The sequence below is a fragment of the Falco punctatus genome, assembly GCF_963210335.1.
Source record: "Falco punctatus genome assembly, chromosome: 4".
Lineage (NCBI taxonomy): Eukaryota > Metazoa > Chordata > Aves > Falconiformes > Falconidae > Falco > Falco punctatus.
The window spans coordinates 64975035-64998980 of NC_137583.1; the positions used below are offsets into that span (position 1 = coordinate 64975035).

Consider the following 23946-nt stretch of genomic DNA (forward strand, 5'->3'; position numbering starts at 1 on the left):
TAAGTATGTGTATATGTTGCATATGGAAAAACGTTTTTTCATTTTGTTTTTAACCCAGCTAATTACCTCTGTCTACTTTTGAGGACTGTGCCTTTTGTGAACAGAGCGCCACTGTCTAATTTTCAGTTTGAAGGCCTGAACGTTAGTAAGGTATTGTTATTACTATTAAGTAAATCCTTAGCTTAAAATGCAGGTCTGCAGAGGACTCCTTGCATACCACACCTTTTAAAAACTTCAGTAATGTCTAAAGCATGTTCAGGCCTGCCAGTACCCAGATCCACATTTTGCAAAGTTGCCTAACGTCTGGGACCAAGGTTTAAATATACCAAGAAAATATTATAGGCAGACCTCTAGCAATATTTTTATGTATCCATTTTTCCAAGGAAAAAGTGATTGAATTGTATAAGCTGCCCCTCTTCCATTTTATTGTAAGAATTCCCTGGTGCTGTTAGTTCATTGAAAGCCAGAAGTATCACTTTACAGTTTTTCATTGTACTCAGGGGAAGTATATGGAAATTTTACAGCAATAAGCTACAAATGGGGAGCTGGACTGCAGCCAGTCTGCATCCTTCTCATGCCCTTACAGCATTTTTCTTCAGCATTCAATGTTCTCCACAGTGTATTGAATATTTATCCTGAAAGGCTATTATATTTGTTTTAGAGATGCAAAACATAGTAAGTAGCCTTTAACAATGATGTCCAAGCAGCAAACTGACATTTTTTCTTTTTATTTCAAGAAAAGTTAATTAGTGGAGTTTTTAAGCTCACAAAATCAAACTTTTCCATAATGTGCAGCTCTGGCATTTCAGGTTATTCTTTTCCAAGTGGTCAGTAATTACTGTTCTGGTGTTATACAATGCAATTACCATTGCATCTCTTGCACAAACTGTCAACATACACAACATGAAGGTGTTGGGCTGGCCTGACTCAGGTTCTCATGTTTTTTTCTTTGTACTTTTGTAACTGAAAAGAGGGGATAAACACAATAGTATTGTAAATGCTAGAGGAATGTAAGATAACATGTTATGAAAATACTCAAGGAGTGAAGTATTTAAGCCCATAGGAAGGTTGCTATTTCAGAGTTCTCATGGTATGATGAGGTTTCCATCAATAATGTACAGCTGACGTTTTAATAGCAGGCTAACATATTTCATCCTTTGTATACCGAATAGGCACATGAACATAGCCATTGTAGGCGTTGCATCCACTCCTCAGAGAGTGGTTACTCCACAGAAGATAGGATTTTACAACTGAAAGGATCATATATTCTGTAGAAAGATGCAGTTGGTTGTTTCTTCCCGGAGTATGAAATTCTCTCTGGAGCAGAAGCCTATAGAGACTGTCTTTATAATGAAGACTTTATTTTCATAGATTTCATAGCTCTTAGATGGGAACTATGTAATTCACTTATATTTCAGACATCTACATTTGAGCCAGATACTATGTCTGCAGTTCGCAACTGATGGAAAGAAGCTGGTGCTCTAAGGACAAGGTTCAGCTGTCCAATTTTAAAAATAACTTTAGGATAAAACAAGTAACACCAGAGGCTCTATTAACCCCGCCTCTTCTCTGATCATAGAGGGGGATTAAAATGATCAGTTCTGATGGGTCTTTCTACACTACAGATTTTCACATTTAAATATATGAATAGCCAGGCCAGCAGGGCAATGGCAGGAGGCATGATATAGGCACAAAAAGAAGTGGTAGCTGCCTTAAATCCAAAAGCTATCACATCATAAGACCTTACCATAATGCCAAGCCTCCTACAACTTCTGTATACATCAGCCCAAAGCTTTGCTCAGGATAGATGTGGAATGACCCGAAATCAACAGCAAACTTGTTGACATTAATGTGGTCAATTAGAATCATTTCCTAAAGATCCAGTTCCCAGGAGGTTGCTCACACTTTCATGATCCAATAGGATAACAACACCAAGATTCCATCATATCTTGGGAAGCAATGGATAGAAAAAATACCATGACAATTAATTATAAAAACAGTGAAAAGCTCTTGCATTTCGAGGGCTAAAATAAAATTCACTATACCTATTTTTTTTGTAATTTACTCTAGGAAAATTAATTTAGTCTTTCTGTGTCTCAGCTCCCTATCTGTTCAGCAAAGGGGCAGTGTTCTATTTCTTGTAATTTCTGAAAGGTTAGGGTGAAAGTCCTCATTGCAAAGACTTACTGTGTATCTTTGTAGTACCTAACACAGACAGCTCAGCTGGGATCTTTAGGTAGAGCTGGAATATACGTAACAGTGTACTAAACCCATACTTAATTAATGTCAGTTCCTCACTGTTAATATACATACATATATATGATTAAGGTGTTAGAAATCTTGTATTTTGTATAAATGTATTTCTAGAACATATTGCTGCAACTTATTCACATTGTTGCAGTGCCTGCAGATGATTTCTTAATTTAGAGGCTAACAACAAGCATATTTAAGAGTGAGAATTCATGCTTATGGCTCTAGGTTTCTTTTACAGCATTTGATTAGTAAAACCTAAAATTATACTGGGAGCTATATTTCTTGCGTCTTTATACAGCCTTAGAGCTGTCATCACCACCAGAGGACACACAAAGATTTTTGTATAACTACAAGATTAGCAGGTAGGGAAAAGAGGAATTGACTTTCAATTATGTATATAAAATAATACATTGTATATTCCATGTTTATTTTTAATATGACAGAAACATTCTGAAAATGGTACAAGATTTTCACCAGGTTACTTTCTAATACTGCTTTACCATACATAAAGTGTTTTACCACAGCAGTTTGTATACACTCATTTTTCATGATGAGTCTTCAGGAAGATGTGAACTTTTGACCTCCCACCTTCCCAACACAGGTTCTATTCATTAAAAAAAAAAAAAAAAATAGCTTACACACATGTACGAGTAATACACATCCTGGTTGTAAAAAGCACTTGGTGTACTATATACTAGTTGTTCAAGACGGTAACCCCAGCAACAAGAAACCTTTCAATCAGTTGATGTGGGGGGTTTGTGAAGTTTCTCCTTCAAAAAATAATCTGTTTCAGGGGTGTAAAATAAAATACCAAATATTCACATACATCATCAACCCAATTCTTGACATTACAGGCTCATGCAAAAAGAAATGCAAATGGACAGCTATGGACAGCTATTTGATCAGGTATTATAATGACCTCTTTTTGAAATGTTTTTGGATTTTTTAAAAGTTTTTGGCTTTTTACATTTCGACTCACTGATCTTGAAGATCTTTTCCAACTTAAATGATTCAATGATTCTATGATTCACTTCACTTGAAATAGGACTCTTTTTCTCTATGTAGATATGGCTACCAGACTGTTCCAAAGAAAATTAAAATTTGGGTCCTTCATATTTGTTACTGAAAGTGTCATAAGAAAAATAGCCTTTGAATTCCATTGGCTTTAAGAGGTTATGACTAATTTTATTCAAAACCAGTTGAGATTCCGGGCTATAAGATTAGAGGAGTGGTAATTTGTTAGAGCAAGGGACTGGTATCTTTGCCAGCAAAGATACAAGCAGATGATGAACTTTGCGCATGTCAACTCCATTTCTGTCAATGGAAAGACTATAGTTTGGCACACAATATCTTCATGGAGACGCACTATGCCTATGAAGAGGGAAGATATCACAGGTTTTCCATATAGGAAATAAATTCTTCATTCATACTGTATATAGAATCTCCTATCCTTTCACTTTACTGTGTACCTGGATGTAGAGTGAAAAATAAAATTGATGAAGAACTAAAAATAAGATTCATTCTTCTAACCCCCTGACATTGACTCATTTGCCCTTATATGAACACCAAGAAATGTCATCACACTGAAGTTACATCTCAGCTGGATTAATAATCACCGAAATGTCTGTTACTCATCCAGGTTATCATTTCCTATTGAGAAATGTGCTGTCTTCTCAACAAATGTCTGATATTTTGATCCAATCCCACATTTTGGGCTCAGTGCAATGTTATAATCTAGATAATATTAAATATGAAGTACATTTAATCAAAGCCAGTTAAAAAAGGGAAATAAAACACTGGTTTAGTGTCTGTTATTTTACACAACTTTGAAATACCTTGAGAGTAAATTCAGAAAAAAAAAAGAAGTTAATGTGTTTTATTAAATCTGTGGTCTGGTCCCTCTTCATTGTTAACGGGCGAGCCAAAACTTGCTGATTTATGCAACATGAGCTAAAACCTGAAGCCACATTTACATTTCATAAATCAGATGAAGACCTGGAGATGCCAAACTGCAGAAATCTACAGAATCTCTGCAGCTTCTAGTCACTTAGCTGGAGAACACAAGTCTTAAAGATAAAGAAAAATATGTTTATTATACCAAATAATACCAAGTTGTATTTAATTTTTAAACTGACTGTTTCTCAGAGATTGTAAAAATATCCACAGACAACCAGCTTTCTGATTTCCTTTGCATTGTAACTCTGTTAAAGAAAGGTGCTCAGTATGAGAATACCACACTATAGGTGATTGCTCTGACCTCTGATATTTTTACTTCCTTGTATTCTCTTAGTGCATAAATTTGCCAAAATAAGCACCCAACTTCAAGTCAGGGCCAAAACTCATCAATCCCAATCAGACTTAGCTATCATTCTCTAACATGGAGTTGAACACTAACTATTATAGCTATCTAGTAGTGAGTCTGATTAGTGTAAGATACTCTAGGCTCAGCGTACAGATTGGTGTCAGTAGTGCAGAGAAGTTAGCACAATGCTAGCTAAGAAATGTAAAACCAGTCCGTGCTGATGCCCCATCTACCATCCCTCTTGAGCACATATTGCTGCCCCGAGCCCTGCGCTGTATGACTGCAGTACATCTATGTAGTATTTAGTGGCAAGTACCAACACATTGAGGTCCATCTAGTTCTTTAGTTTACCGAACAGAGAATCCTAAGGGTTACAACCTTTAATTTCCCCTAGAACCAAAAAATTGGGATCATCCATATCTAGAAGTCAAGCTACCGAGGCATATCCAGAAAGTTTCTTACACCTCCCTTATATGTTATGTGGGATGCACACATGTTGCTGGGACATCCATGAGTGACTTCTCCCTCCCTCCCAGGCTTTCAGAAAGTCCTGCCTATAAATTTGTCCTCAATAGCAGTGAGTTTTATTCAGTTCCCATACAGGCAACTAACTGCCTAGGCATCTTATGCATTAGCTCAGTCAGTGTCTGCCTCAGAGTGAAAACTCCCACTGAAAAGCTACAAACATTCAGATTCTGAACCCTCAGGCTTGAATTGCCCAAGTCATTACGTAGAATGGGACTGGAAACTTTATCCATTATCATCTTCTTGTGAATTTCACATTTGTGAATGCTGTAAATCACTCAGGTGCTTTCCCAACTGCAGTTTTATGAAATACTGCACAGAAGGTAGCAAAATTTAAAAAAAAAAAACAAAAAAAACAAAAACAAAAAAAAAAAACAAAAAAAAAAAACAAAAAAAACCAAAAAAAATAACCAGACAACTATTGCCATCAAACACAAGGTGTACATGATTAACCGTGGTCTCATAATCCACTAATTTGTTGGTCATTACACATCAGATTTGAGGATTCATTAGCCAACAGTTAGGTCTGATGGATAGGTAGGGACTTAACAGTAAGTACAGATGACTTTTTAAGCATGGTCTCTGCTATCAGAGACACCAAAGGTCAATTAGCAATATGACTGCTGAGCTGAGATAGTGATGATGTGAAGAGAAGTTATTACCTTCTTAGGACATGAGGGAGCTTTCCTGCTAAAGCACAGTAATCTATATAGACAGGATGGCCTAAGTCTGAACAAAGGCAAAGTAGTGCCTTGAAGCCTCAGGACATCATTTCCCTTGTTCTCAAACTCAGTACTAAGCACTGGAGGCAAGGTTGAAATGTTAATGCAGGGGGTAAAGAGGGTGTCCCTCATTCTCTGGCTTGTCTTTCAAGGGATCTTCTCCCAGATTTCCATTTGAATTCTGGGGAGGAGATACATCAATACAGTCTTTCAAAAATAAATGAGGCCACAGGCACCCACTGACTGCACTCTATTTAAAACTCTCTTGTAATACTTTGGTTCAGCCAGTCTATAGGTTCTTGTACTGTACAAAATCCCTACTGAGTAAGGCAGTGCTACTTAGACAGGTGCCAAATCAGCACTGCAGGGATCCAGCAAGTCATTGCAGGCCAGCAGGTGACTACAAACTACCAGTAATGATCCATTGGATACATACAGATTTAGATACAGATGATGCAGAGAAACAGATAAGATAGAGGTAGAGATATAGAGATAATAGAGGCAGATAGAGATCGATGACAGAGAGGCAGAGACAGATGCACAGATAGCGATAGATAGAGACAGAAATTAATGGTGACGCTGACAACAGAGGAAGAAGAAGCAGAGAAATCAGAGCAAATATTTAAATAAATATGTCTGAGACATTCATCTAGTAGGAAACAGCAGAGTCCAGCCGATCAGACACTGTTTTGCGGGAATCCTGAGACTAAAATCTTGCAGTAGTAAGCAAATGGATAGTGAAAGGAAATGGAACAGCCTGACATCCCTCTCCATGCAATGGGATTTAGGAGTCCTAGGCTCAAAACTCTTCTCTAAATCAGAAGAATTAGAAAATTACTTTGAATCCAAGCTTCATGTATGAATCCCTGGTGACCAAGAAATAAATATCATATCCCCCAGCTACTTTATGTACAGTTTAGGTCTATGCATACATACAGGTATGCTTTTCTGTCTAAAAGGGCAGCTGGCTGCCTAATATCCATAGGCCTTTGTGCTGAATTAACAGGTTTGGGGCTCCAAACTCCAGCCGATTCTTGCATAACTATTACAGACAATGCTGAGTCCTACAGTTAGGTGTTGCTGGAGGCGCCACTGGTGCACGTTGCTTTGCATTCATGCAACTATGAACTAAAGCAGCATGGGGAATTCTTTCAGAATGGCTGAAATATTTGTCAGCTTGTGACAAAAACTCTTGCCATTTGTCAAGAAAGGATTTTTTTGTGTAACATTAATAGTAACTGTGATTTATGGAGACAAGTCATCAAGAAATATATGAATCAAGTGAGCATGGCTTAGTAGAGAACTTTCTTCTTTCTATTTTACAGCTCTAGCTAGAATCCAATGACTCCCCAACTGCTCTGAAAATGAATCTGTTATGAACTAGGTCTAAGACTGGGGGGGGGGCAGGGGGAGGGGAACCCAATGTTAATTTTTGGAGCCTAGATACAGTTTGGGATTGTCAAAACTGAGTATGAATTTTCTTTCTTTGCAAGCAAAGAGGAAACTTCCTTGCCTGCATGTATGCATAGTGAAAAAGATTACCACTGCAGTGCTAATTGCAGGCAATACAGAGTGAAAAACAAAGTATTGACCAAACTCAGTTAAACTACGAAAGAGCATCCTAAAATCCAACAGTAAAACAGGACCCGAGAAGAACAGGATTTAACCTTTGCAGAAAAGATTCTGGGGTTTTGAAGAGGAAGGTTCTAGAAGTAGAGGCTATTCACTACCAACAGTTAAATCACTGAAGGGAGTATAGGAAACATTTCTGTTGGCAATGTAAAAAATAACAGTATTATTATAACCTAAGTCTTTTCTAAAATTCAGTAGCAGGAATAAATTCTATTAATGCATTCAGAAGGAACCTGGCTAATATCACCTTCTAAGTCACAAATATCGAATCATTCCAATGTAAAAGTGATATATATTATTTAGTCTGCAACTACAAATTATTAAAGTTTCACTCTTTTTTTCTGGCAGCTAACATGCCAGGCCATCTTAACATTCAGTGTCAGTTGCAGACCTGTCATCCTTACTCAATGGAGAAAGATAGACACCAGAAAGAATGATTTATGCCATTTATAGGGTGAGGGTCCAAAAGTCACCATATCTCCCTAGCAGCTATGGCAGGAACCAAGATTAGATAAGTGATCTTTAGACAGCTAAACATGAGAGATCCTATGAAGTCCTCCACCTGTATGGACATGACAAATTCCTTGAATTGCAGTTGAATCAGTTAACAAAGGCTGTGCATGCACTATAGGAATAAAATCCTACTCTTATCAGAAAGGAGTTAACATCTTTGTTTTTAATTGGAGGAAGTTTTGGTTTTTTCTTTTTCTTTAAAAAGGAAAAACAGAATGAAAAGTCTAAAACCCAGAGGATCCTGACTCATTTACATTTTACAGCCCCAACCAAAACCTGTTCACACTGAAGGCTGAGTTTCTCCTTAGCAACAAAAAATGACACTTGTCTGTAGGGACAGGGGGTTTGGGAGAGGAATTATGTTTCTGCCAAGAATGACCCAGAGCAATACCCTGTGGGAAGTGTTTTGTTGCTTCTCCAAGCAACACCAGTGCATGTATACCTACTACTCCAAGACAGAGTTCCTGCATATGGAAGCAGTTGGATAGATGGTTGGGTGAGTAACCAGAGCCATCATCCTGAAGGGTGCACACAGAAGGGAATATGGTGCTCTTGGCCCACCTCTAGTGTCCACCTTTCTGAGCTTTGGAGAGATGCTGTAACGGATGCCATTCAGTGTTACTTGCTGGCTCAGATGACTGCCTATGCTCTTGGTTCATCTCTTATCACAACAACCTAGGAGGGAACATAATACCCTATGGATGCTTGAACCAGCTGTTGCAAAGTTCACAGTCCACTGTCACCGAGGCTATATTTCCCAACATAACATTTTTCTGAGCTTTCCTGTCTCCTAGTGCCAATATGAGCTGAATCACAAACAGCTTGTCAGGCGTTTAAGCACTCCAGTTCCTCATATGGTAGGAATATTCTCTGAACATACTTAGGAGTCTTTTTGTCATATTCTAAATATGAACCATTTACTAAATTTTAATTGTACGATCTTTGGCAAATGCACTATAAAAATAAATAGGTGGTATCTACAGCCAAATTTATTTATAGAAATTAAAAGTATCAAAAGGTTATCATTTCTGTTTAGGAAACCCCATACGTGCCTGGCAGATAGCAAAGCAGAGTATGCGTACTGAATAGTTTCTCAGATATGTCCTATTTTTGAAGAGATTGTCTGTTCTCACAGCATTATGTGTTACTGGCATTTGTCAGTCTCATTGATTTAGAAGGACTTATCACTTGCCTCTTTTAAAGCAAATACTTCCTAGCAATATAGTGTCACTCTGATTATTCTCCTGCTAACTAATCTAATTTCCATAAATTTTTTTTAACTAGAATAAAGTATTGCAGCTGATTTCTACACTCAGATGAAAGTCATAATCATCTCATTTTGAAGTTCAGTTTTAGTTCCTTATACCTCTCCATATTTATGTATCTCCAGTCTTCATATACCTCCATGGGCACTGTGTTTGTGTGACTGAGGGTATTCAGCAGTTTGCCAATTAATATAATAGCATTCCTGAAGTGTTTCAACCAACATGGAGTGCAGAGATTTGCTAAAAACTGTTTTCCATACTTTTTTTTTTTTTTTTTTTAGTGGAGCAAATCTATCGGGACTTGATTGTTTTTGGGAGAAGTGGGATGTAATAGGGAGTTTACTTTCTTTTTTAGAGGCAAAATGAAACAATCACCTCCGTGCCCAGACTTTGGATTCTGCCACACCTTACCCTTGGCTTATTAACTATGACTTTGCCAGAATTACACTTGTTTTTAATTTTTCTATTTATTTTATATTTTTCTTTTCTTTCTTTCCTTTTTCTTTTTCATTTCTTTTTTCTTTTTTCCTTGTGTTTTTCCATGGACTTCCCCTCTTTTCACTGTTTTCATTATCACATCCCTCTCCTTTTAATTTTGTTTCCTCTTACAGAATAAGGCTGTAAGTCCAATGACAGAAATTTTGCCATGTATGGAACCAAAACTGTCACCCAACCACAGATCTGGTAATATGATTTGAAAAGAAATTTCCTATTTATTAAAACTGGAGTCTTTTTTAGTATTTTTCTATGGATATCATATAATTCTGTGATTTTTCATGTTCATTGGTTGAAGCTGCCTACTACCTCTGTGATCATTCAAGTAGCTTAGGTTTTATTGTTGTTAAATTAAACTTTCATTTTAAAGGGCTTATTTTACTTTTATTTGAATTCTGTGATATTTTTCAACGAAGCCTTCTAAAGAGATTCTTGCCAGGAGGTTGTCTTAATTCCCCTATGACTCAATATACATTCCTCCCTCTTTCCACCTTACCTTTTAAGCTGTTTTTAAAAGTTCTCTAGATACTCCAAAGGGTCCATCATTTATCTATCAATCCTTTTGAAGCATCCTCAATATTTTTCATTCTCATCTACTCTGTGCTTGCAGTTTTGCAGATAACACAAAATTTGTTGATTTTTAATATCTCTGTCATGTGTTGTTTCTCCTTCAGTCTCCCAAATTCTGTAACACAACAGATCAACTTACAAACCCTCCATGCTTTACAGTAAGGAGATATTGACACCAGTCAATTTTAGATACTATTTCAAGTCTCCATAGAGATCAGGATGGCAGTCACAGCTTTGATGAGTGTTCCTTCTATTGAATACTACATTTCTTCTAGCACGCTAGCAACTCTGACCCTTCGTTTTCTTTCCAAACTGGATATATTTAGACAAGCTGTCACAGCGCACTGCATGGCATAGAAACAAATAATACATAAGCTAATGATCACAGTGAAATTAAACTTAGATATCCAGTCAGATTCCTCTTGTTCTTGTAGATGGTAAAGAGTGAATATTCTTTTTGACAACAGTTGCTCTTTTGGAGAGTAAAAAACATGAGGACAGGGAAATGGTTAAATTAACTCATATTGATTTTCCCTCTTTAGTGGATTTTTCTATTTGGTAGCCAAAGAAAAGGTCAGTTAAGCAACACAGTCCTACTTTTAATCTTCATTTTTGTATTCTTGCAAACAGAATTCAGGTGCAATTCCAGACAGATCAAGTAGTGCGTGGTAACATGTTCTTGCTCAGGGTAACTTTCTGCAGATTTATTTACTCCTCCACTTTTTGCTTCACAAGAAATGAAGCTTCACTTTGAAACGAGAAGACAGAGTTGAAGACCTACAGAGGAACAACATAGGCTGGGAGATGGATGACACAAGCCTAGAGGATTTAGTTTATCTTAGTGATTGTAGTCCAAGGCAATAGTTCTTACTATTGTCAAGTAAATAGTTCTTACTATTGCTTTTCTTTCTCTCCGTTGTATTCCTTTCAATCCTAAGGTAAAGATGTGTTTTTCTTTAAGGGCACATTCATGACACTACGTACAGTAGTTTTGAAGTTTAGATGTTGAAATTTAAATGTAGGTTTTTCATTTTTCTTAATCCTAGAAAGTGTTTGAAGCATATGTTGGTATGGCTCTACCCAGGAGTAAATGGATGTGATTCCTTATGTGGTTCTCAGTCACAAATACAGTGTTTACGAGTAAAAAGTATCTACACAGCATTACTCAGTAATTGAAGAATATTTTAGAGAAACAAAACATACAGTCCCAGTATCTACCTAGAAGCTTGTCTAAGTTGCCTCTTCAGATTCAAGGAATGAATAAAGAATTTACAATTCAACCCTGTAGTTGAGTTTTGATTCTAATTCCCTCCAGAGTGGTTTTTCTTTCCCTACTGCTACCTAACTTTTCCTGGCAGGTATTTCCCCTGGCCTAAGGTTCTCAGCAATCATGCTGGTTTTCACTGCTTGGAGAGAAGACTGCAGAAGGAAGCTCTTAATTGCTCTCTTAACAGCACCAGCTGGTTCTGGTAAAAGCATCAGGTCTTTAAATCCCACTGCAAATTGCAAGTTTTTTTTAAAGGAGCTTGCAAGAAGAGACCAAACTCAGAATCAACTCATAATGGTGGGACAGAGAGAAAAATGAGAAAGGATATTTTATGTGACTTTTCAGTGTTCTGTGGGTTCTAAATTAAGAATAAAAGAAACCCACAGTCATAGAGAGCTTACTCTGTGGGAGGTCTGAGTGAAATAGCCCATAGCAGAAGGCAGAAGCCTTTCAGGAAATGTGCCATTCCATCTGCATTAACTCTTGCCTCTCTTGAATTATTGCTGTTAAGCTCTCTAGATCTGGTCGCTGATAAAATGTGCTTCTAAAAGATTGTCCAAGACCTTTCCAGGAATGGCAGTGCAAGCTGTTGAAGGCTTTTGTGCATACAATGGAGCTTCTGTGAGAAATATGTGGTATAACACTGATGGTATTTTAAAGTGTCATTTAGCATCAGAGTAAAGGTTTACACAGCATACATAATATATAGCTCTGGTTACTAAATGTCTGCTGCCAGTGCTTCCTGATGTCAACAATGGCTACCATTGTTTAGTCAACTTAAAATCTTTAGAAATATAGCTGTGAAATTCTTCCCTCAAATGCAAATTGAACAGCCCTAATAAATACACTGCGCTTTTAGTGACATATGAAATTCGCTTTAGGATTACAGGAAGCTGAAGAGGCTTGTTAACATAGCACTCAGTGCCATTCAGAGCTGGTGGAGTAGGAGGACATTTAAAAGTATTCCGTCTGGACTGATTGTGTTCCTGCTAAAGTCAGCCTCCCACTCACTTTAATGGCCAGAACAGAAATTACCCAGCAGCACAAACTGAAGTGATACATGATGATGAAGAAACTCCTTGAGAGTTGCTCTATAAAACTAGCCAAGTTACTTGCCTGTAGTTGTCCCTTTGACTTTGAACCCTCAAGGGTTTTTTGTCACACCTCTTGCTTTTAAGTACCATTTCTAGACAACACTTTCAGAGAGGAAGCACCATTGTGGGGGGGGGGGGGGGGGGGGGGAGGATGCTGTAAAAGCATATGACAGCAGTGCCTTAAACTTTCCATTTAAAAGGATTCCTCTAACTTGTTCTTTCAAAGTTCTCCCACATTCACTGCTTGCTACAGCCTTTTCATATTCAGCAAAGAAAATTCCCTTGGGTAACAAAACTTTTTTTTTTTTTTTACCCCTACCTCCCACCCCAATTCTTTTCAGATTTTGCCACGATATGAAGTAAATAAATGTGATTTGGGATCCCAGTGTTGATTGGAGAGAGGATGGGAGATAGAGGAGAAAAGGAGACAGAAGAGAGCATCCATTTGCAAGAACATGTATTTTGCCTTTTTGCTTTACGATGCAAAAGAAAACAACAAATTATACATGAACTAAGACAGCAAAAGAAGAGCACCAGTCTGCAAAAACAAGCTGAGGTTTGCTATTGGTTTTATACTTCTTATTCTTTCCCCTTGTACAAACACATGTAGTCCAAACTGATGATTTTGCTGGAAATTACTGTGAAGCAGGGGACAGAAGGAGGTTCACACAGTACACCTTCAGTCTGTCCTATCCTCTGGTTTATGGGCTCAGCTTTTTTTATCTAAAAAAAACCCTTCTTAAATCTAGATTTTGTAATTTATTTTTCAATACTTTGACAATATTACGCAGTAGTGTATCTTCCATACTATTTTTTCCCATAGAGTAGATACTGAGTTTTATTAGTCCTCATCAAGAACAGATCCAGTCATCATAATGAGTAGCCCCCAGAACTTTAGGTCCTCAAAACTCAATCATTTTATTCCCAAATCTTAATTTCCTGAGGTTTCTTGGCAGCTTTTTGTACTGTTCCTTAATCACACAGTCTGCAGTCTTTTTCTTTTCCCCCCAAAAAAAATAATGCTATAAGATTGTATGTTCTGCAAACAAGACAAATAGAAAAGTGTACCAGAAATGGGCTGAAGAAGGACATACAAACAGTCTTCTCTCAAAAGATTTAATCTTTTCACTAGTGCTATCTTCATTGCTGCATGCAACAGACATATTTACTCCCCACGGCTGCCACGCTGGTGCCACTACCTAAAGTGATTCCCTTTCAGTTAGTCATCACAGTGTTACGGTGTGGGCAAGCCATGCAGTTAGCTGATAGCTGTGCTTAGGTGACGTGTGTGGTGCAAGAAAAAAAATGGAGCAGCATGGAAAAGGGTGCCTGAGGTCTAGTTTTATATTGTTCATGTACAAGGGGTAATAAGTTTGCTCAAGGATGTTGGGCTTTGTCAGTACAAAAGCACCATCTGTAGCTATCACACGTGGAGCAATGCCAGTCATAGCACAATAAAGGAAAATCTTTAAGAAATAGCTAAGCCCTGGCAAGGTCCATGAAGCCAGTGAGTCTCAATGTTGTTCATGCACACACATATCCATGCTGCTGGCAGTGTTTTGCAGTGTTGGAATAATGCTGTTCTAGCCGCACATCACTGGAAGCCTAATTTATCTCATCATATTTCCAAAGATCTAGGCAATAGCACATTTTAAATAGCATACTACATCATCTACAATTATTTCTAGTCAGATTCACACAGATCATTTCAAATGAGCCTCAGTATATGATACTCTCTAAAAGCAGGCTTTTACCACTTAGGAGTCTGGGTTTGAGGGACCAGTTCTCGGTGCTCACCCTTTCTATCTTCCCTTCTTTCTTTGAAACCAGATAATTCTGTATATCCTAATTTGGATGCATTTGCTACTGATGGAAGTAACAATAACAACACTAAGCAATAACATATGCTTTCTTTCAAGTTCAATCACATCTAAGTCATAAAATTCATCATTCATAGTCAATTTTGGACTCATTTTCACATATTTGGAACTTAAAATATTTGTGAGTTCATGTTAACCGAAGCCCTATTTGTGAGTTCATGTTAACTGAAGCCCTAGTGGAAGCTGTTTATGAGTAGCTTCTAAAAAGTTGGTTTATTTTTAGAGAGCTTAGAGAGTGAATGTCAATAATTCTTCATTTAGCTCATGCTGAGCATATTTTAACTGTGTGTCTGAATCACTACAGCTTGTTTGGTATTAGCATTATAACCCTCTGTTTTTGACCAAGAGGCTTATAACGAAGTGGAAAGATGTATTCCAGAATTAAAGTGCTTCTCTCACCAGGAACATATTTTGGTTTTATATTTAAATGGATACTGTCAAGTTTGTTGACTGGAGGACTGTTACACCTTGGATAGTCTCTTAGGCATGTAACTGGAATTAATTTCCAAAAGTAAGGGCTCTGATGAAGAAATTGCTTTGGAATTTTACAGTAGAGAAAGTGCTTCTTTCTAAAGCAGTTCTGTAATTAACATGTATTTCTATAGAAGGAAAACATTTTTCCTTAACTTTCCTTTGAAAGCATTGCATCCTTAATAGTCAAGGAAATAGATGGTCAGTAAAAGAAAGGAAATCAGTTCCTATATTTTTTTTATTTTTCTATGCATACAAGCAAGGCAGCTTATAGCTTTGGTGATAACGTAAGAACTATTTATTAAAAATTGAAATAAGATAAGATGGTGTTAGAGCTGTGGTAATTTTGAAAAGAAAACAGTTGGTTAGTGTTAGAAAACACCAGCTCTTCTAAAACGCCTGAAGTGTGTAAACCTTCCAGGAATTCTGACCATAAATAAAAAAAGACAAACAAACAGAACCAGCACCCTGTAAGATAACCAATTCTTTTGGCTTATATGCATTCTCTAACCTTTCACATGAAAGCCATTTGTTTGAATCTTGCATTGCTCAATATTAATGATTTAAGCCTACAATCACCTGATAGTTGTTTACAGCTTTATATGTAATTAACAGTTGATCTGATGGTAGAGTTCACAGCTGACAGATATGCATCACCCAAAATACTATCTGGTTTCCCATCTGGTGAGCAGCATTTCATAGACATTAGATAAATAAATAGACTTTACCTCTTCAGCTTTATTTGTGCACCTTGTTTGAAAGACAGGTAGTGTGGGCAGATGTTGCCTTTCTGAATTTAGGGACATGTCACTATGTTACATAGCCTGCATAGCAAACCCATAGGGAAACTACCCATTTTAAATAGGCAGTTAAACAGGCAAATGCAACAGCTACTGAATGAATCATAAGCAAACAGTATACTGTTGTTTAATGAATGAATAACATATAATGAAACTTTTTTTTTTGGTTCTTTGAAAACCTGTTTTATAAATATTGCTTTAGGAACAGAATTGCCTCCAACATGGCCCTTTAATATTCTTGGAGTCATTGGGATTTTTTTCAACATAATGTCAAAAATTTCTTTTTCATTTGTTTAGGGCTTTTGGGGTGAGATTTTTTGAGGTTCAGAATTAGCCTAACAAAATAGAAACTGACTTCTGTCTGCCTTGAGAAGTTTTGCTAAGTTAAGAACTCATGAAACTGGTGGCTGGATGGATTTCTGTATGCTTTACTTGAGGAATACAACCATTCTTTCATAAAGCACTGGGGGTTTTTTGCTGATGGGGATGACGATCCTTTAAAGGCTTAAAATTTAAAACATCATACCTTCGAAAGTAGCTCTATTTCTGTTCCTGTGGTTTATGTGGTTGTCACTTCAGTGTACGTCTAGATGTTATCTTGTTTCAGTGAAGGAAGTAGCACCACAGAGAAGGGGAGGCTGAGCGATGACTACCAGAAATTGGTCATTAGCCATAGCTACATAAACATTAATGAACTGCTATCTCTGAACTGCCTTACCCATTAGGTGTATCTAATCACCTAGATTATACAACTAGGTGTATGTGTATCACCTGCAACACATATGGAGTTGAATAATTCAACCTATTCAGCATATGAGTTTGTACCAATAATGCAGGTGAATAACATTTAGAAAGATCAATAATTCCTATGTAACTATGCAGATTCACGTGATTTCAGTTTTTACCATTTTGGCAGCCCCACATCTGCTTTCTTCTGTCACCAACAGCAAAAACAGTAAAATAGTAAAATCAGCCTACCATTAAGGATGTGTCACATACAAGGGCCCAAGACCTTGGCTATTTAGGATATTTTTAGTTCAATGAACTATCAAGATATCTTTGTTACTGAAGAAAAGTTAGAATGGTAAAGAAAGACCATCTCTCCCTTAAAATCAGTCTCAAGAACAGCTTTCTTTTCTCCTTATGTGTTTTCTTACCTCCTGGTTTATTGATTATCAGTTGCAACACTCCAGGCACAGAAAGCTACAGAGGTGGCTGCGGTAGCATTCAGCCTAGGACATTTCTGTTCAGTCTGATAAAACTTCCATTCTTGGAAACTAGGAAATTAAAAAGAATACATAAGCCTTACAGTAAATACTTCTATTCGCTGGACACAAACTGCCTTCTTGGCTGAATAAAATACGAGTCCTACAAAATTTAATAATGTCTTTTATTTAAAGAACAAGTAATAAAACCAGTGACAGACAATAGAAGTAACCCAAGGAGGGCACATAATGACATGTTGGTATTTTTAATGCTAATGGAAACAGAGAAATATTGAAGCAAATTTTCACTATATCCCCAGGTTCCCATATGCAGCTCTGAAGGTACTTGAGTCCTGACCAACTTCCAACAGTAAGGCTGCAAGGGAAATCTCCAATTGAAATCTGAATTTACTCCCACAAGGGAAGTTACAAGTTAGACTAATGAAGCAGATGCAAAGTGTTATCGGTCTCAACAATGTCTTGAAACACCAGCATCCACACCAACATCCAAAACCAGAAGACCAAATATTCAGTACCCATGAGCAAGCCTAATTAAGTAGGAAAAGGAGGTGGCCGGTCAGAAGGGACACCCACCATGGCAAAACCGCTCTGTCACTTCTGGGGCTGGATGAGTGCCAAAGCCCTGGTCCGCCTGCCTCTGCAAGCACACAAGGTCTCTCCAAAAGCAGGCTGCTGCATTGCTACCGGGCACACGTGTGCCAGCGACGTGCCTCCCCAGCGCAGGATGCTGCCGTGGATGTGTTTGGAGAGCAGAGAGAACAGTTGTCCTGCTGCAGGATGGGTGCAGGCACAGTCACCAATAAGGCAGCTCAGAGCTGACAAAGTGTTTTACCAGCACACTTGTCATCCTTCTGAGTCACTCCAGCAGATAATAACATGATTTTTCTACTTCATCAGTGCTCTTTCCCTGTTTCCTCAGGGAAGTCAAATTTCCAAAGGAAACCTGGCTATGGGAAGCCGATTCTTCCAGAGGTCTAACACCAGAGCCCCTCAAGGGGGAAGGCCACGGTGTAGTAGGGCCCGTGGGAAGAAGTAGCTGGATAGAAAACCAACCAAAACTATTCAAGTCTAAATGCTCCTTTGCTGTGGCCCTGTAAGGGCCACAACAAATATTTAACTAAAAAAAAGGGGGTCATGATGGAGAAGTTTGGGGGAAAAAGGATGCCAAATAAAGGGGACAAAAGTCCTTTGTAAATGTAAATATAAACCTGATAAAGGCTGAAGTAAATCTGTTTCTTCCCATAGAGAGCTACAAAGCCACACTGCTGAGAATGCCATCCCAAGGAACAGCTAGAGAGTGAAAGGTAGGCTTTTTGGTGCTGATCTTCACTCCTGGATATGAATTTTGGCTTTTATGGTGGCAGTAAAACAGATTTTTCATAGTTATCCTTGATTCAGCTGAGGACTATCACTGGATGAGAGCAGTGCTTTCAGGTAGTCCCTTCCCATGATATAATTGATTAGTTTTCAGGAAAGCTGAAGCAAATAACCTGTTTGTGTGCAGCACCCCACTGGTTTCCCTGATGGCCTCTTCTTCTAGCTAATATGCCAAGGAATCTGGTCACTTTGAGAAATCCCCGTGCTACCACTAATCATTAAATTATCTGAATACGAAGATGCTTCTAGCTGTCAAAAAACTTACAGTGGGTCTTGAAAAAAATTCAAAACAGAACTATCATTGTCTTAGCCTGTCAGAGTAATAGTGTAGGTAATAATTTGCAGACCGATACACAAACGAGATAGGGTAAGCATTAGGATAAACTTTTCAATAATAATCTGCCTATAGACAAATTTCCCCAGAAAGGAACTATGCTTTAAATATTGTCAACACAGACATAGTCTCTGAGGTTACACTCAGTGGGAAAAGATGAAAACTACTCATCATTTCACATATATATATATATATATAATTTTAAACCTGTGAGATATACAATAGAAACAAGGAACTAGGATTGTAGACACCATTTTCAGTTAAAATAAAGGTCAATGTTTGTCTGCGGTGTAGGTATGTGGTTATGGATACACAAAAAAATTGCTGAGCTTTGTGTGCAAAAGAACATGAAAGTCCAAGTCAGGCTGAATAAGATGGAAGAAAGAAGTAAGAATACAGAGCTTTTCTTTGTATTCACCTAAAAATTAAAAGCAAACCTGAATATTTCCTTAATGGCCGGAGCCTGAATAAAACTTTAGGCAATAGGATTCAAAATTGCAGTGATTTGTAGTCCTTTGTTTGGTCTGTCATATTTATTATATGGTTGGTTAGTGTTTTATGGGACTGGTAGTATGAATGCTCTGCTTAGAAGTTGATACATTGTAATTCAACACAAACTGACTGGATGTGGACTTCAATGTATTGCCCCAAGTCACATAAAAAATGATGAGTAAAACTAGATTATTTATTTGCAAATCTTTTTAAATGTTTATATCCTTGCTTACTGATCAAGCTAATAATCACACCTTGCTAAAGGCTGGTAGAAAAGAAATCCAGTCAGCTCAAATGCCAGTAACAACACTGAATTATCCATTACCCACATTTTTGGTTGAACAACAAAGGCTCTTGCAACAACAAAGTGAACTACATTTCCTGGATCTGGCAACATTTCATACAACCAAACTAGTGATTCACACATCTGCATAGTATCAGTCTTTGTTACCTTCAAGATATCCAACAAAGATGCAAAGTCTGAAATCTTTTATTTCCATTCCTGACTCCACCTTGAAAATAGTCATCTTTTGCTGAATGCTCAGTTTGTTTCAGGGCCTGGACTATGCCAAACATTCTTGTTCCAGCTTACAGAGGTTTACTGTAGTTCCATGGTAAAGCTCTGCAGTTGCTCAATTCCCATAATAGCAAAGCTGAAACAAGAGGGGCATGTCTTCTAATATTCCCAATCTGACTTGATTGTCTATTTTGACATGAAAGGGAGCAAATGTGGGATTAAACAGCAGTTTATTCCAGAACTGAAAGAGAATAGATAGTGGTGGAACAAGTGTCAAAAAATACTGCAATCAGTACCCCCAGCCTAGATTTAAAGACCAATTGTAGAGGACATGATATAGTTGTTATGGTATTTTTTGGCACAGATTCCTATGCGATATGTCCTAGATAATTTCAGAATTCCATTTGAGTTAAATACGAAAAGTCTGAGAAAAAGTGTTGAGAAGTTTTGATAAAAACTTGTTTTGTTTACATGCCAAAAGTGAGAGAGCATATGCAACCCTATACAGCAAAACCAAGGCAAACAGATTAAACCAGAGAAGAGATTAATTCATGGATCTTCAGCAAAATACTGCCATGTACTTTTTTTTTTCTTGTCAGTATAGGTATCATGCTGCAAAGAAACTTGCCACAGCCTTTTCACTATTTGTGTGCACATGTTGGTTTTAGGCTGGGGAGGGGAGTTATACTTGTCTATGAAAAGTAGATAACATATCTGCAATGTCCAGAGGTGAATGTACCTAAAGCATGAATAAATAGGTGAATGAGAAAAGTTGATGGTGGGTAGCAACTCAGACGCAGGCCTAATGAATAGAGGCAACAAAACATCACAGAGGAAGGCAGGAATGGGTATCCCAGGGTTAGAGACCTCTACAAGCTACTCTAAGTTTGTGGTAAGAGCACAAAGGATAAAACAGAAATGTAAAATCAGTTTTGTCTAAGAAAACCTTACATGTGTCGACTTGTAGCTGACATTATCTTTAAATTATGCCACAGAATCAAGTCAGACTCTTCTATGCTACCAAAATACTTTCTCTTCCAAACAATGGAATTATCTCCTCCCACACATACCAAGATCCTCTGGAAGTTCAATGTAACTCAGTACATACAAGGATTAGGGCAACATTCATTTCATATTTGTAAGTTGAAGTAATAAGAAAGGAAGTAGCTCTCTTGAGGAAAGATACGAAATATATTGTGTTACCAGAAAAAGGAAAGAAAGAACTTGAAGATAATAAAGTAAATACTGAAAAATGTACCAAATATCCTAAAGGAAAAGTACACCCTGCAAAACCCTCTGCTCAGCCTGGTGCCTCTTGTCTGTGCTCGCCCAAGAACCTTACTCACTAGGGAGGATTAGTCACTTTTTAAGTGTTTTAAGTGCAGGCCTCCTTGGCTTGTGGGTTTCTACACTGGTTTTAGTCCTGTGCAGTTCTTATTTAAAATTCTGACTGAGATTACAGGTGTTACTGGCAAGTTTGTTCCCAAGGAATATGCCTGCCTCTCAGGTCATTTTGCAGCCTGAACGTGCCAAGCAACAGGATGGCATTACCAAGTGAGTAATGAGTAATTCCAAAGTGAAGCCTGTCAAAGGCAAGGTAGTGCCTGTAATTCTTTTGCTCTACTGCTTGTCTTGACATTAAAGCAGCAAGTCTTTCTAAAAGATATGCTACAGCTGCACAGGAAACTTCACCTTAGTGAAATATTAGTGATAAGAGCCTATGTGCAATGTTATACAAAGGGGTAGACTAGATGTCACCGAGTTTGCTTTTTAACTACAGAACAAGTGAACTTATGACTGCTGTAATAGGGAACATGTCTGTGTCAAAACCAAACTTCTGAATGGATTTCATAGAGTATTCACAGAAGAGGATGTGTTTGGGTGTTTTTTTGGTGTATAATTGCTAATTACATTTATAAAAATTAGTAATTATATATAACTTTATATAATTACTAATAATACACTAAAAAAGTGTATAATTAATATTCTCATAGTAACCATGATTTTAATAGTAATGCATGTTATCATTGGGAAAAAAAACAACATATGCAATGATGTGACATTGATGCTTAATTTACCAATCTGAATTTTGAATGTCACATGATTTCTAATAGCTTCATAGGAGCTCAAATCCATTTATAAATTGCTTTGGAACTTGAAAACAAATATTTCTATTATAAATTAATTAAGGAAAAGCATGAATGTTTACCCAGAACATTGTGTTAAGCCTATAGATGAGTCATTGAAAGAAAAAAAGGAGAAAAATAATTAAGTGGTAGTTTATTTTTTTATGAATCACTCACCCATGGATCTAGATGTGTCTAGCAGGCATCAGGATTTATGGTGTTAACCTGAACGCAAGTGGTGAGTTAAAGCACAACAACCTTTTTTATCCACTTCTCTGCATTCCATGCTAGGGTATTTACCATCACTAAGCCTCAGCTGAAAGAACCAGCAGATTACATTTCTCTCAGCCTTCAGAAACACCATCATATCATCTACTTGTTTCAAATCAGCAATGCTCAGTTCATGCTCTATCTAACTGGTTTTCTTCAAAACCCAACCCTTTCGCCATATTTTTAATCTACTGCTTCAGAGTCTGTTGCATCTGCAAAGCTCCGCACTGGAGAACACACTCACAGCAAAACTCCTACTAAGCCTGAGATACTATTTACTGGTCATTATGTTTTCCTGCTAGAAATAAAAAAAGACTCCTGGTTTAGTCATTTACATGTCAGCCTAGAAACAGTGAAAACCTTTTTTTTCCCCTCTCTTACCCACATTTCATGAATTTAAAACTGACGGTTCCGTTGGCGAAAGGAGAGGAAGGGGGGAGGGTGCCTCTCCAGCTGCTAGCAGCAATCTTGGCACGGACAGAGGCTGCTGGAGACTGGAAAAGTCGGACCGAGGACAGGGAAGCGATCCCACAGCAGGTCTAGCTCCCAAATGTCCCTGATTTTTTCATCAACAATCTTCATTGTTTGTTCTCTGTCTGGGGGTTTCCCTTCAGTAAGTGTGCAGATTTGGAAAGACTCAAAAAATGCCAATTTTAAAGGAATAGCTGAGTACTTTTGCACATCTTTCAACACTGTCCCTCTTTCTCATTCATAGCCCCCTGCTTATATTTTTACAGTTTTTACCTGTATTGCTGCTCCTTTGGCACAGTTTCATTTTTTGTCCTGTTACTTCTGTGTATTTTAATTTCAGACCCCACTTCCCTATTGTGATGTGCATTTCAGGTTTGGAGGCGATAGTCTTTAAAAAAAAAGCAAAAAAAACCAACAATGAGTGGCAGAGTGTATTGACTTCTCTAGATTTACATTTCCCTCAGCATTCACAGGAGTCTAATTGATTTGTGGACCTTGTAAGCTTTCCCCTTCAAAAAAAAATAAAAATTGTGTATGCAGTCCAATTATACCCAAGGCAGTTAAGAATCACAATTTGAGTTAGAAATAATAACAGAATTCAAGACAGAAAACAATCACCTTTTTTGGTCTGTTTCTTTTCTAAAAGAGGTCAGAGCCAACACTTCCAGTGAGTTCAAGAGGAAGACTTCTCTGCCTTTATTGTCAAGTAAACACAGTTAAAATACATAAACCAGACATATACAGACAAAATACATGGACTATTTCTGAGGCCAAATTTGGTAACCGATCACAATGAATTCACTGTTTCTAAATGAGGGCAGAAGTTCTTGCTACGAGACATTTTATTTAGGATTTCAGTAAGCTCTACTGAGTTTATCAAGACCTGCTTTTTTTTTGTTTTGCATACAGAGAGTACCTCACACAGTGGACTACTGCTCCACCTCTGAGACTGTATGGCAGTTCTGCGGCACAAAACCAAATAAAAAAAAATATTCCAGTATACTATGAAATCCTTTCACCTGGCTTCTTTCTCCAGAATACTGCTATTGTTTATGTGAAGAGTGCCATTTTGAGACTCAAGTAAGGCCATCCTTCTAAATACTTAATGCTTACATATTTTAGAACATCTGCACACAGGGGGTGGCAAACTCCTGAAATTTAGAAGATAGTCATAAAACCAAAACAAACAAAACCAAAGAAAGCCAAAAATCAACAAACAAACAAAACAAAACAAACAAACAAACCCCAAGAATAACACTGAGCTGAATTTTAGTTTAGTTGGAAAAATCTTCAGGCTTTAGAAGCATCCTCTGCAGAGAAGTGCAGAGAACCTAAATCTTGAAT

At 37.6% G+C, this 23946-nt stretch overlaps 1 long non-coding RNA gene across 1 annotated transcript in view; it reads right to left on the reverse strand.

Moving 5' to 3' along the window:
- Positions 1–23946, reverse strand: part of LOC308062604 — a 55928-nt gene that overhangs the window by 20437 nt on the left and 11545 nt on the right. Inside the window, exon 2 of the long non-coding RNA XR_013927631.1 lies at positions 16947–22990. This is a non-coding gene — a long non-coding RNA (uncharacterized lncRNA). The remainder of the gene's footprint in view (positions 1–16946; positions 22991–23946) is intronic.